The following is a 12541-nucleotide window of genomic DNA, read 5'->3' as shown; positions in this document are numbered from 1 at the left end:
GTAAAAAGAAACTGAAATAATTCCAAAATATCTTAGCTCAGAGTCACCAAGTTCATTGATAAAGGAACCAAAGACAAATATCACTTTTCAGAATCCTATAACCAAAGTATAGATCCAAAAATACCAAAGAGAATAAATTTTGTTTATAAGCTTGTAATATCCAGATACTATCTACCCCTATCATATGCAAAAATAGTTTGATAAATGTAGGCTGGAGTCGACCATCTCATTTTTTACTCATCCTATCAAAATCAACCTTATTATTTTAAAACATATTGAAAGAGAAAAGAATTGATTATGAACCATAAAACAAAAATCTTTTCAGGAGAAACTGAAAATCCATAACACATGATAATAAAAAGCAAAGGTGAGTATAAAATCGAAATCCAAAATGGACAGCGAGAGAGTGAGAAAGCTAAAAAAGAGGCGGAAGGGAGGAAGAGAGAAATCAACAGGAGAGAATCCCAAACTGGAGCACGAACAATACCCCTACAAAATCAAAATCCAAGTAAATTGAAAACCAGCCACAGCAAAAAACCCAACGAAAACTATAAACCAAAACACACAAATAAAAACCAACCGAAAATGTAGTCGGCAGAGCTATCCAAAACACAGATCTTCTTCTCCTCACAGCAAAACCGAATCACCACTCTCTGGTTCTCTCTCTCTCTCTCTCTCTCTCTCTCTCTCTCTCTGTTTCAACTGTGTTTTCTCTAACTCTGCTTTCTCTAGAAAACACAAACCCAAAAAAAAAGGTCCTATTGTCCAAACAAAGCAAACTGAATTGTTCTGAAACTATCCAATAGTCTCTCTTTTTGTCTAACAAACAAAGTTCAAATCTTTTTACAACAAAAGCTTATAAACTAAATAAAAAAAACTTGCTGAAAGAAACAGAGTTAACCTTCCAAGCTGCCCATCTTTCCGATCTCAGGAGGAATCTCTCCACCTAGATTATTAACATTCAAATAAAAGTCAGTGGGCTAAGTCAAGTTGGCAATCTCTTGTTCTGAATTTAATGAAAAATCATAGTAGTGAGCATTTAATGACAAATCATAGTAGTGAGCAGATAAAATTATGAACAAATTTGCTCCCTATAAGTTCACCTACAGGCATACCAACAATTTAGAAAATCATGCTTTTCAGAAAAATACACACACATTATCTGATGTACTAACTACCCAAATTCGTTCCATTCCCTCCCAAATCAAAACATTGTCAAGAAAAAAGAGCATAGATCATATTTTCATGTCCAATTAAAAATATTACAAAGCTCAAACGCCAACCCTTGATCGATTTAACCAAGAAAAAAAAAAGTTTATTCCTTGTTTTCAGAAGATTATAAATAGCTGAGACTCGGAAAATCATTCGTACCCACCACCCAAACTCGTCCCCTTCCTCCCCATATCAAAACCAAATAATTCCAATAACTGATAAGAAAATTATACATAGCACACAATTTGATGAAAGTTTTTCAAATTGCCAAAGATCAAAACCTTACCTTGAAACCATTCCAATGTTGCCGAGAATCCTCAGATGCAAGTACCCAACCTCATTTCTTGTCAGAGAAAAACATGGAAATTGTCAGCAAAATCAATACTCTGTTTAATCAAAACCTCTGAGCCCAAATCCTAAATCAATGACACATCAAGATTTACACTAATTTTGAAGAAATTTTTTGAAAAAAATAAGTCGATACCTCTCAAGAAAGCGAAAGCTCATCCCTGAGTTTATCCATGCAAGGAAAATTCAAGCTTGAGCACGAAGCACCAGACCTCTTACCCTTCTTCTCATCTTCTCATGTTTTCTTTTCTTCATTCACAACAACAATTTCAGGCTCTACCTTCTCTTTCTCACTCTCTGCCCATCAAAATACTCAAATTTCAGTAAAAAAGAACAATGAAAGAAAAAATTGAGCATTTAAATTTCAAAATAGGGAAGAAATCAAGAAAACCCAAAGTGGATTGTACCTTCTTTTGTAGTTTCTTCATTATCAAGGTCAAGAGCAGCCACTCGGATTGAAACCAGGCTCTTTCGCTGAACTGTCCGCTTTCTGAAACACCCACAAAATCTTGAATCAAACAAAAGAAAGAATATAATTTCAATGTTTTCAATTAGATCAGTTCAACAATTAATACCTTCTCGATGAATCAAGAAGAACCCAAACTCTATCCAGCTTTGATCGATCAGTAAACCCGATAATCTGGCTCAGCAAATATTACTGTAGATAGACGCCTCTCTCCGTGTAGATAGAGGCTTCCAGATTTACACAGGGAAGATCGAATCTGAATCGTAGATGCCAACAAACAGTACCACCTCCTTCGCTATATCTCACGATTGGACTGAGCAGCAGACCAGGTGTCGAGAAGAAAGACGCGGGAGTTTTGAGACGGTAAACAGGTGTCGGGCAACAGAGATGAAGCAGGGATAAAATCGTCTTTTCATCCATGACCGGCTCGGCTGGAGCCGCGCTGTTCATATGCTTTAGGAACAGTAACCCATCTTTACACCTGGGAGCGTAATAGTTTGATGTGCCTTAGGAAATGTAACCCGCGCTTTGCTCCGGAATTTGTCGTTGTGAACAACTTACTCTAAATTAATTTGACATTAAATCACTCTATCATGATAATGTTCAAAGCGAGCAAAACAATGCAATTCCAAATTCATTTGACATTCCTAAACACACACTTAATACCTCTGGTACAAAACAATTAAATCCATATAAACCAATATGAATATTGAGTTTAGACCATAACTAAACTTAGGACCTAAATCCATCTCAAGAATTTTAGGACCTTCTGTGTTCTAATACACCCCAAAGGTCTAAATAGAGAAAGTGAAACACAACAGGTTTGTGGTCTTGCTTCAGCCCTTGAAGGTTTGTCTCTAAATCACTATTTAGAGAAAAAAAAATAATAAAAAATAGAAGACCTTACGGAATATAATTCCAGAAAAGTTCCATTACATGATTTTGATGAATGAATGACATGAGAATTTGAATAACAGAACTATTAAAAGCAACATGATGCTTCACTGAATTGATAAACATATTGAAGAGATTCATCTAACGGCATCTAGTCTCGACCAAAATTCAACTAGAATAAGTAAATAGTCCAAATTTGACTCATGATTCTACAGAGGTTAGGCTCCAAAATTGAGGCAAATCCTTGCAAGCTAACCACCTTCAGGGCTTCAAGGATTCCACAATCACACTGCATAAAATGAAGCATGTATATAAACAATAGACACATAACATCCGACACTAAGACAAATCTCAATTATCACATATAATTATGATTGATGGCAAGCTATCGTATAAACATTTGCAAACATATAAAAACCGTTTCAAATTCATTTATGTGAGATATTGCTTTATATACAACTTTTAAAGCATAGGAATAGAATAGGAAATATATAACTTCTATATAAAAGCTGTAAGTATAGAAAATTACCTCATTGGATTTTTGTTAGGGGTTGATTTGAACAGCTACTTGTTGATAGAGTCATGGTTCTATTTTTTTTTTTTTGTCGATGACACCTTGGACGATCCGAAGTAAAACAGTTTCATAATGTGCTTCGTGAAGCTCTCCTTTTTCAAATAGGATCAAGGCTTCCACCGGTACCATTAGCGTACTGCTAAACAAAAGACATTCTTATCTTCTAACTTATAAGAGCACACACATTACTCAAGAGTATGAAAACAATTAGAAGTACCTTCAATTTTGCCTGGATTGCACTGCAGCAATCATTTAAGCCCTAGCCACTCAGAGCTAATATGCAGACAACAATACAACATCATCTCTTTTATGCTTCTATTCTGATGCTGTCAAGATTCAATCTTGCGCATATATATATATATATATATATATATATATATAGAGAGGCCCGATCAGGAGCGGTCGTCCGCACTTTAGCGAAAGTGCGGACATCGATGCAACAAGCAGCGGTGGCGCGGGGCTGGCCGGAGGGAGGCTGGAGGCGTCCCAGACCTCTTCTAGGCGGCGTTCGGGGTGGGAGGAGGTCGGGCTTGCCAGTTTTTGGGCAGCCACCTCACCTGCAGTTGCAGGTTTTGTGCAGCACCGCAGAACCGTCACCGGCGACTCCGCACGACCGTAGACCCCTCCGCACGACCCCCAATGTCCCTCCGGCAAGCCGCGCCGCGCCGTTGCCGCTCGATCGAGGCCGGAGGAGTGACGTCCGCACTTTTTCTGGGTTGCGAACGTCCGCTCTCGAACGGCTATATATATATATATATATATATATATAAAGGCCGGTTCTGAAGCGGACGTCTGCACTTCGCTAAAGTGCGAAGGTACGGATAAAAGAATTTTATCAAAATATTCCTCAAATATTAAAAAACATTTAAACTGAAATATTTGAGAAAGACAAAATAGCCAATTCACAAATAAAAGAAAAACAAAAAAAAAGTTAACAAAAAAAATAAAAATAAAAAACAAAATATGTGCAGCATTAAAGTTTGGTAGAGCATTGGGTGTGAGAAGTGTGAGAGTTTATGGTGATGCGCTTAATGTGCTCAATGGCCTGAATGCTTCTGGATGGGATTTGAGTGCTATTGGAGGAATATTGGATGCAGTTAGATTGCTTATGCGGGAGTTTGAAATTATTTCTTGGAAGCATGTGAAGAAACGCTCCAATTTGGTGGCTCACAAGCTGGCGGGATCGGCTTTATCATTAGTACAAGATATGTTTTGCAAAGATGTAGGGCCTCCTTGGCTCCATGATTTAATTGATGTTGTTTAGTCTATTAGCTCTGTGGGGGTTCTCGGTTGAGAACAATTGTCCCATATTGATGCATTTACTTGAGTTAATGAAATTCTCTTTCAATCAAAAAAAATATATATATATGCCACATTCTGTGAAATAACTTCCTCTGTAATTATCCACACCTATAGGATGTATTTGGAGTCTAGTATATACTAGGTAATGTACCCCTGCTTTGCTGCGGGTTTTGTAGTGGATTAATTTAGCTGTAGTAGTAATACAGCAGTTGGATTGTTCTTAATATTAAAAAAAAAATAGAACACTTTGCTCATAAAGACTAAATTTTCACATGATCTTCAATAAATCTCCTGTAAGCAAACATTCAAGATGCTTTTGTTACCCCCAGCAATTAGGAGTAAACCATAAAATCAATTATCTATTCAGGTGATCAGATCTGAAAATTTTTAATATTTGAAAGGGATGCTGCTATAGAAGCAAAATAGAAAAGGAAAGAATGGTATTGAGGCTGTTGAAAAGTATTTACAACCTCTTAGATGAGTTAATAAATCTGTTCTTTTTGTTAGCATCCACCTTGGCTGCTGCAGCTTCTATATCTTTAGCTACGGCTTCTCTCTTTATTTTCATAGACTTTGCTCCATGGCTTTCATCAATGCATCAACTTTTTTCATCAGCATCTAGAAAGGTCATAATATGCATTAGTACATTTAGAGAGACACAGACAAATACACATATTTCCTCTGAAATGCTAGAAAACTCAAAATTAAAGTAAACAATTTGAGCCCTGGTAGAAGAGAACTCACATCTTTAACAAAGTCATTATCAAACACATCAGCAACTTCAGCTCCACTTCATAGTTATCATCTTCTTTCTCCTACCACAATAGCCATTCATGAACGTAAATTACAAACAGTGTACAGTAGTACAAATTACAGTAAACAAAACTTTGAAAAAAGAAAAAGAAAAGAGAGAAGAGAAAAAATAAAAAAATATTACCTCTTTAAGAGCCTCCTGAATCCAGAATATCTCGTCCTCTTCAATTTCTTCATCTAGTAACTTTGTCGTCCTGAAATTATCGAAAAAGTTACATTCTTGAACTTAGACTCTTGACATTTCGATGCTCGAACCAAGCGAACTCATAATCTCAGAGAATGATCGTCAATTACCTCTTCCCGCTGGTGGTGCGATTTTATCTCTGCTGAAATACCCCTAATCCTTCCATTAGGCCTATAAATTTAATATCTGCTGAAATAGAAATTTCTTGAAAAAGTAAGAATTTCAATTTCTTAGTTATTTCTTTTGCTGCATACAAAAAAAAAAAAAAAAAACTGTTTGTCTAAACTGCTATGTACTTAACTTCAAGGTGAAATGGCCTAAGATTTCAGTATATGGGACAGCCAAAAGACATCAATCATAACAGAAAAGTAACACCTGAACAGACTATCACTTATGACAACCAACATCTAACCTTGAAAAGTAAAGCACGATGTCAAGAACATTGGCAGATGGGTATGAAGTAGCTTTCAAAAGGTTCAAGAACTTGTCTGCTGTTGGGGATCTAATGTATCAATTGAATATGATCAACTTGTTGATGCTTCTTATTGATTTTTTCAGCCTTTAATGCTAAACAACCTATAGGTTCTTATTCCATGTAATAAACTAACAATTATGAAACAGAAATAATATGCACTATACAATCTGAAACATCAGAAAGCAATTGTACTACAGGACTGTTTAAATGTTAAGATATTAGGAAGATCAAGTGTGCTTATTATGGCATGCGGAACTGAATATGAGCATGCTTTCTGAGGATTTACCATCCAATAACAAATTCATGACAGTAACATGTGTAGCTACTTCATAGCATGACTTCATAGACTAACTGGCCAACCATGTCATACGCTTCAACCAAGTTACATTGAAAACAGCTAATTCAATTCAGTTAATCAAGAAATGAACTTCGATATTCTAAACTTTCCAACTTTGACCACAATAAACAGAGACAATTTCTGGAGTTCTCACTACTACAAACGATAATTTAACATTTCTAACCCCATGTTAGCTCATCAGACTTATGAATTAGTCTGCATTTCTGCTAACTAAGCACATAATGAAAAAAAATATTAGACCTGGAAGTATCAAGAAATCATAGATATACATAAATCTATTGCTAGTAGCAGCAGTATAAATCTTCTCCTCAAAACTAACAGTAATTTATCCACTCATCAATGTAATCATAAGCTTCATACTGACTGTTCTGAGCCTCTAATTGCATTCTATCATTTGCGTACAGATCGCATTCATGACTTCAATGCAATAGCAAAACATCGTATAACTTTTGATAGTTCATACATAGTTGGAGAAGGAAAAAAAAGCTACCTTACATAAGCATACAGTGCCCAAGAGTTGGGCAATCTTTACAATCCAGCAGTTCTAGGAGGTTTGTATCGCAACTTCCTATTATGAACTTGCTGCAAAGCACACAATTGACAATATCACAAGCATTCAAAATGGAAAACACTGCCTTAACCAAACCCGACTCAATTTGGTCAATAATTGAATCAATTGTTATCCAGGTAACGACACAAACTGTAAAACATTATTCCCAAGACAGTAAAGAAATTCAAATTAAAAAGACCAGTGGCTGTGATCTTTGATTTCTCAACAGGATATCTTGAAATAAAAGAAAAGCCCCAAAAAGGGTTTTTATTGCAGAGTTACTGGGATAGAAGGAAAAAGGGTTGAAAAACCTTGGAATGGGGCCTGTAATTGAGTTATTTTGGTACACAGTGTAGCAATATCATTATACTCTATTATTATAGCTGGCAAGAGCTGGCTTTCTTCAGGCCCAGCCTCCTGATTCTTTCCTTTCAAATCTCTCTGTCTGTCTTTGTCCATTTCTCTCTCATTCTCCCTCTATTGGTGTCAAATGTGCTTGGGTTGTGGGGGTTAAGAAATCCTTCAATCTGAAAAAGGGTCTTTTTAGTTGAAGAAGGAAGAGGCAAAATTGGGAGGAGGAGATGAGTGCGTCCTCAACCATTCGAAAAGCATGTAAGGGAATATTTATGTCAATATGATTCTTTTATGATGTCACGTGATGCAAAGACAATAGACAGGATTGCTAGTAATACCTTGATCCTGTGAGATAGACATGAAATGAGAACTATTACCATTCTCAATACTTTCAGCTTCCACATAAGCATTGCCTTGAAAGGTACAGTTCATACAGACATGCCCGCAAAAAGCAATTCCAACTCCAGATTTTGTGAGATAGTTTTCTGACATAAAAAAGAACATCAGGAAGAGCAAAACAGTATAAATACTCAGATCAAATTCTTTTATTTTCTGACCATAATCAGTATCATATAGAAAAACCATAATCAGTATCATATATGGCATCCCAACCCTTGAATCAACTTGATCTTAGAGAAAGCATCAGCATGAAGTAACACTGCTTTATGATATGATTACTAACAGAGCAAATTGTTAATATAAATGCTGAATGTAATTACCAAACCTCATGAGAAACAGGCAACCAAAACAATGGCACATATCATCCTTCGTGAAAGGCTTAACCATGTTGATCAGCACTCTATGACCAGTTGACCACCAAAAAGTTTAAACTCCAACCAAAACTCCTGAATTAATAAATAATATCAGATTGAAGCATAAACAACAAAAAGCTTAGTGTTCTATGAAGCAACCACGCCAAAAAAAAAAAATTGCAGAAACCAAACAATTAGCTGAATGTGTATATATACCAATCATATGTATATATATACCAATCTTTGGAACGTTCCCGTATGTCAGCAACATTCCAAAGAGGACGTCTGTGAAGAAGAAAAAATGCGGACCGAAACGTGTCATCCAGCCAATCAACCTTATTTTCACGTGGGTCCCACCGACATCTCCTCCTTGATCTCTAACTCTATCTTGCTCCTGATCCTTATGCTCCTCCGTCTATTCAACCTCTAAATCCAGAAACAGAAACAGATTAACTAGAAAGAATAAATCTTGAAATGGGCAGGGCCTCAGTATACAATATGGGATATTAGCCATCTTCATCTTCTTGCAGCACCAGCCAGATATCTTCGCCAAATCTCATTCTGTCACATCCATCATCAAATTCTTCGCGGTTACCGGATATAGAATCCCTGTTCTGGAAATTGATACAGGAATGATCTGAATCAAGTGGGGAATTTGATATGGGTGCTCTTGATTTTCTTAAATTTTGACGAACTTGGTGCTAGGAGGACTGGGTTTAGAGGATTGTAGAAATGGAATCGATTGATGGGAACAAGGAGTTGGATGCGTTAATTAAAGACTTAGAGGATTGTAGTGAAATTAATCAACAAGATTCTTGGCAATATGATTAAATGGTGAAGAAATTAGCCAATGCAGCTTCAACCCAAAGAGAAACAGATTTGGATTGCTCACATGGAATGTTATCAGAAAGTGCATCAGAATTGCGTTGCTGGCAATTGATTAAAGAGCTGTTGCTTTAACAAATCATCATAAATCGAAAAGAAGCGGTGGTCAATTGCGGTCAGGTGCTGAACAAATTGATAAGGAGAGAGGCACATGTGGCAAAATTGAAAGATTCGGTGGTTCAAAAGGAGGCGGCGTCTAACTCCAGCGAAGCCATGGTTGTGCGGTGCTGGTAAAAGTGAACTTAAAGATTAGAGGAGATGGATAGGCAAAAAACATCAATAATTAAATTTTGCAAAGTTTTTCCTCATTCTCAATCGAAAAAAAAATATAAAAAAAAAAATATATATATATATATATATATATATATAAGTTTTTCCTCATTCCAATGGACTCCTGCCACGTATATTAGCTAAAACAATAAACTGGACGTCGTCGTTTGTATGTAAACCTAGCCGTCGTTCCAGATGTGCCCTCTGCCACAGTGAATACTCTCTTTGCTCGCTTCTGAGCTCCCACCAGTACGTAAATCCAAACATGAATTTCCAATTAATTGAGTAGAGCCCAGAAACTGATATCAAAATTAGAAAAGTCATTTATCTGAGGAACTGATGCCCATAAAATAGAGAAGTAAAATCCTTGATTTTGCGATTGAAGATTAAAACTCAAAAAGGGAGTAGCTATATCTGAGAGACAGAGATTAGGAGAGAAGTCTAGAGGAGATCAGCACCAAACTACCAACCCAGAAGAAAAGAAAAAAGAAAAAAAATCTTCTATGTCGAGCTTCATCAGTGAGATGCGACCATGGAAACTTAATCGCTGGTAGGAAGGACTGAAATTTGAGATGAGTCTGCTTTTTTCGCCGCTTTGCCTCAAGAAAAAGACTGAGATCGAACCGACCACCATGCCCTTGTGGGACTAGAGTCCCACATATGATTGAATTTCCATATATATGATTGTTGGAACTTGTGGGACTCTAGTCCCACATGGAAGAAATTTTGAAAGATCATGACCTTTTTAAGGACACTCCCATGTATAGAATTAAATGGGCAACAAGTCAAAGTGTGGGCTTCGGTGGGCTTTCCTATTGGGTTTCCATAGGAATATGGTGATATATATATATATATATATATATATATATATATATATATATTAAGTCAAAGATGGGCCTTGGGGGATGAATATTAATATATATTCTTAATAATGCTAATATATTTTAAGTGGGATAGTACGGACTATTCTTAATTGGCATTACCTATATGAGACTGATGTGGGGTCTCATCTATGAGAACCGACATGGCTAAGTTCTCTAAAACTCTCATGAAGTAAGGAGTTGTTCAGGACCAAAATGAACACAACCGTAAGAATTTGAACTATGTCTAGATATGATATGTGTGATACTTATTGTCTCGGTTTACTACAAAACGTGAATAGTTCAAGACTTGAGTTCACTACTTCACAAAGTAAATCCGATAAGTGTTCACTACGAAAGGTTCAAGTCCAAAAGACACCTTTTCCGATGCATTTCCTATCTAAGTTCTCCGAACTAACGATACGTTCCCAATTCAATCTCTTATTTTCTATTCAAATGTGGGGTATTGTTAGGGTTTGAATAGAAAATGTGGAGTATTGTTGGAACTTGTGGGACTCTAGTCCCACATGGAAGAAATTTTGAAAGATCATGACCTTTTTAAGGACACTCCCATGTATAGAATTAAATGGGCAACAAGTCAAAGTGTGGGCTTCGGTGGGCTTTCCTATTGGGTTTCCAGAGGAATATGGTGATATATATATATATATATATATATATATATATATATATTAAGTCAAAGATGGGCCTTGGGCCTTGGGGCTCTTGGGCTCGGTTTGACTAAATATGATATTCTTTTTTGCTTTACTGTTTTGAATTTCGGATATAATTGAACAGTTGCAACGGATTGAATCGAACAACGTCAAACAACTGCCGACGTAACTCCTCGTCTTGGGCTCTATATGAGGACGACCGAAGGTCGTCATTGATGAATCAATCTTCTTCTTCCTCCTCCAAAAAGTTATTCTGAGAAACATAAAGTAGAATTCGTCAGGGTCAAGTTCTTGTGCAAGAACTTGTACCAGATAGTTGTATCCTCTAGATAGACGTCCGGAACTACAGCACAAGTAGGGGCGAATTTCTGTCTTAGGTCACTGCACTGCAGGCCTCTATCTGATCAAGTTAGTTAATTCAATTTCGAATTAAAGTTATTTAATTTCAATTGATTACTTGTTCTTATATATATATATATATATATATATATATATATATATTCAATTTGTGTTCTATATTTAGATTATATATACTGATTGGTTCTAACAGAAACTTGTGTAGATTGCTTGAAAGGCAAGATGACAAATGCTAGGAACACAGGTTCAAAGAGAAGTGAACAAATGCTTGATTTAATTCACACAGATATTTGTGGTCCTTTTCCAGTTAGTACAATCTGTGGGAATTGTTATTTCATCACTTTCATTGATGATTTTTCGAGATTTTGTTACATTTACTTAATTTCAGAAAAGTCACAAGCTTTGGAATTTTTCAAAATCTATAAGGCTGAGGTTGAAAAACAAACTGGAAAATTGATTAAGTGTATCAGATCAGATAGGGGAGGTGCATACTTTGGCAGGTATACAGAACAAGGACAACACAAGGGTCCTTTCGCATTGTACTTGCAAGAATGTGGGATAGTGGCTCAATACACTACTCCTTATAACCCACAGCAGAACGGAGTATCAGAAAGGAGGAATAGAACCTTGATCAGCATGGTGAGAAACATGATTGTAAGGTCTGCATTGCCAAAATTTCTGTGGGGAGAAGCTTTGAAAACAGCAAATTATATTTGCAATAGAACTCCAAGCAAGGCTGTGATGAAAACTCCTTTTGAATTGTGGTGTGGTTACAAGCCTAGTTTAAATCATTTTCATGTGTGGGGCTGTAATGCAGAAGTGAGAGTTCATAATGTGGCAGATGGCAAGCTTGATTATCAATCAGTAAGTGGTTATTTTATTGGCTACTGTGAAAAATCAAAAAGTTTCAAATTCTATTGTCCAAACAGAAGCACAAGGATTGTGGAGTCGCATAGAGCCACATTCTATGATGAAATGTTTGACAACAATCCAAGAAAAGATGCAGAAAAGGAGATGGTGGCAATGCAAAATAGCAACAAAGCTTTTGAAGAATGGTTTGTGTACCAGGATTGCAATGCCTCATCAATCCTGGACCAGGAATGCAACAACAATTCAGTTTCAGAAAATGAAGTATTTTTGAATCCTGTTCTAGAAAATGAAGAGGATGACATTGCAGCACATCAAGTTGAAAATGAAGTGCAAAATGGTACTGGAA

The 12541-nt window shown here is 36.4% G+C and overlaps 2 long non-coding RNA genes across 2 annotated transcripts; both read right to left on the bottom strand.

Annotated features, from left to right (window-relative positions):
- Window positions 1-901: 901 nt before the first annotated feature.
- On the bottom strand, window positions 902-1834 carry LOC112196029. The gene is made up of 3 exons (XR_002934888.2): window positions 1697-1834; window positions 1499-1555; window positions 902-946 (listed from the first exon to the last, which is right to left on the bottom strand). It is a non-coding gene; the product is annotated as an uncharacterized LOC112196029 (long non-coding RNA).
- Window positions 1835-3511: 1677 nt separating this feature from the next.
- LOC121052675 lies at window positions 3512-3765 on the bottom strand. The gene is made up of 2 exons (XR_005809780.1): window positions 3712-3765; window positions 3512-3630 (listed from the first exon to the last, which is right to left on the bottom strand). It is a non-coding gene; the product is annotated as an uncharacterized LOC121052675 (long non-coding RNA).
- Between the last annotated feature and the right edge of the window lie 8776 nt (window positions 3766-12541).

This window comes from Rosa chinensis, chromosome 4 (genome assembly GCF_002994745.2).
Source record: "Rosa chinensis cultivar Old Blush chromosome 4, RchiOBHm-V2, whole genome shotgun sequence".
Taxonomy (NCBI): domain Eukaryota; kingdom Viridiplantae; phylum Streptophyta; class Magnoliopsida; order Rosales; family Rosaceae; genus Rosa; species Rosa chinensis.
The sequence above is the reverse complement of the archived record's forward strand: the minus strand, read 5'-3'. Positions and strand labels throughout refer to the sequence as shown.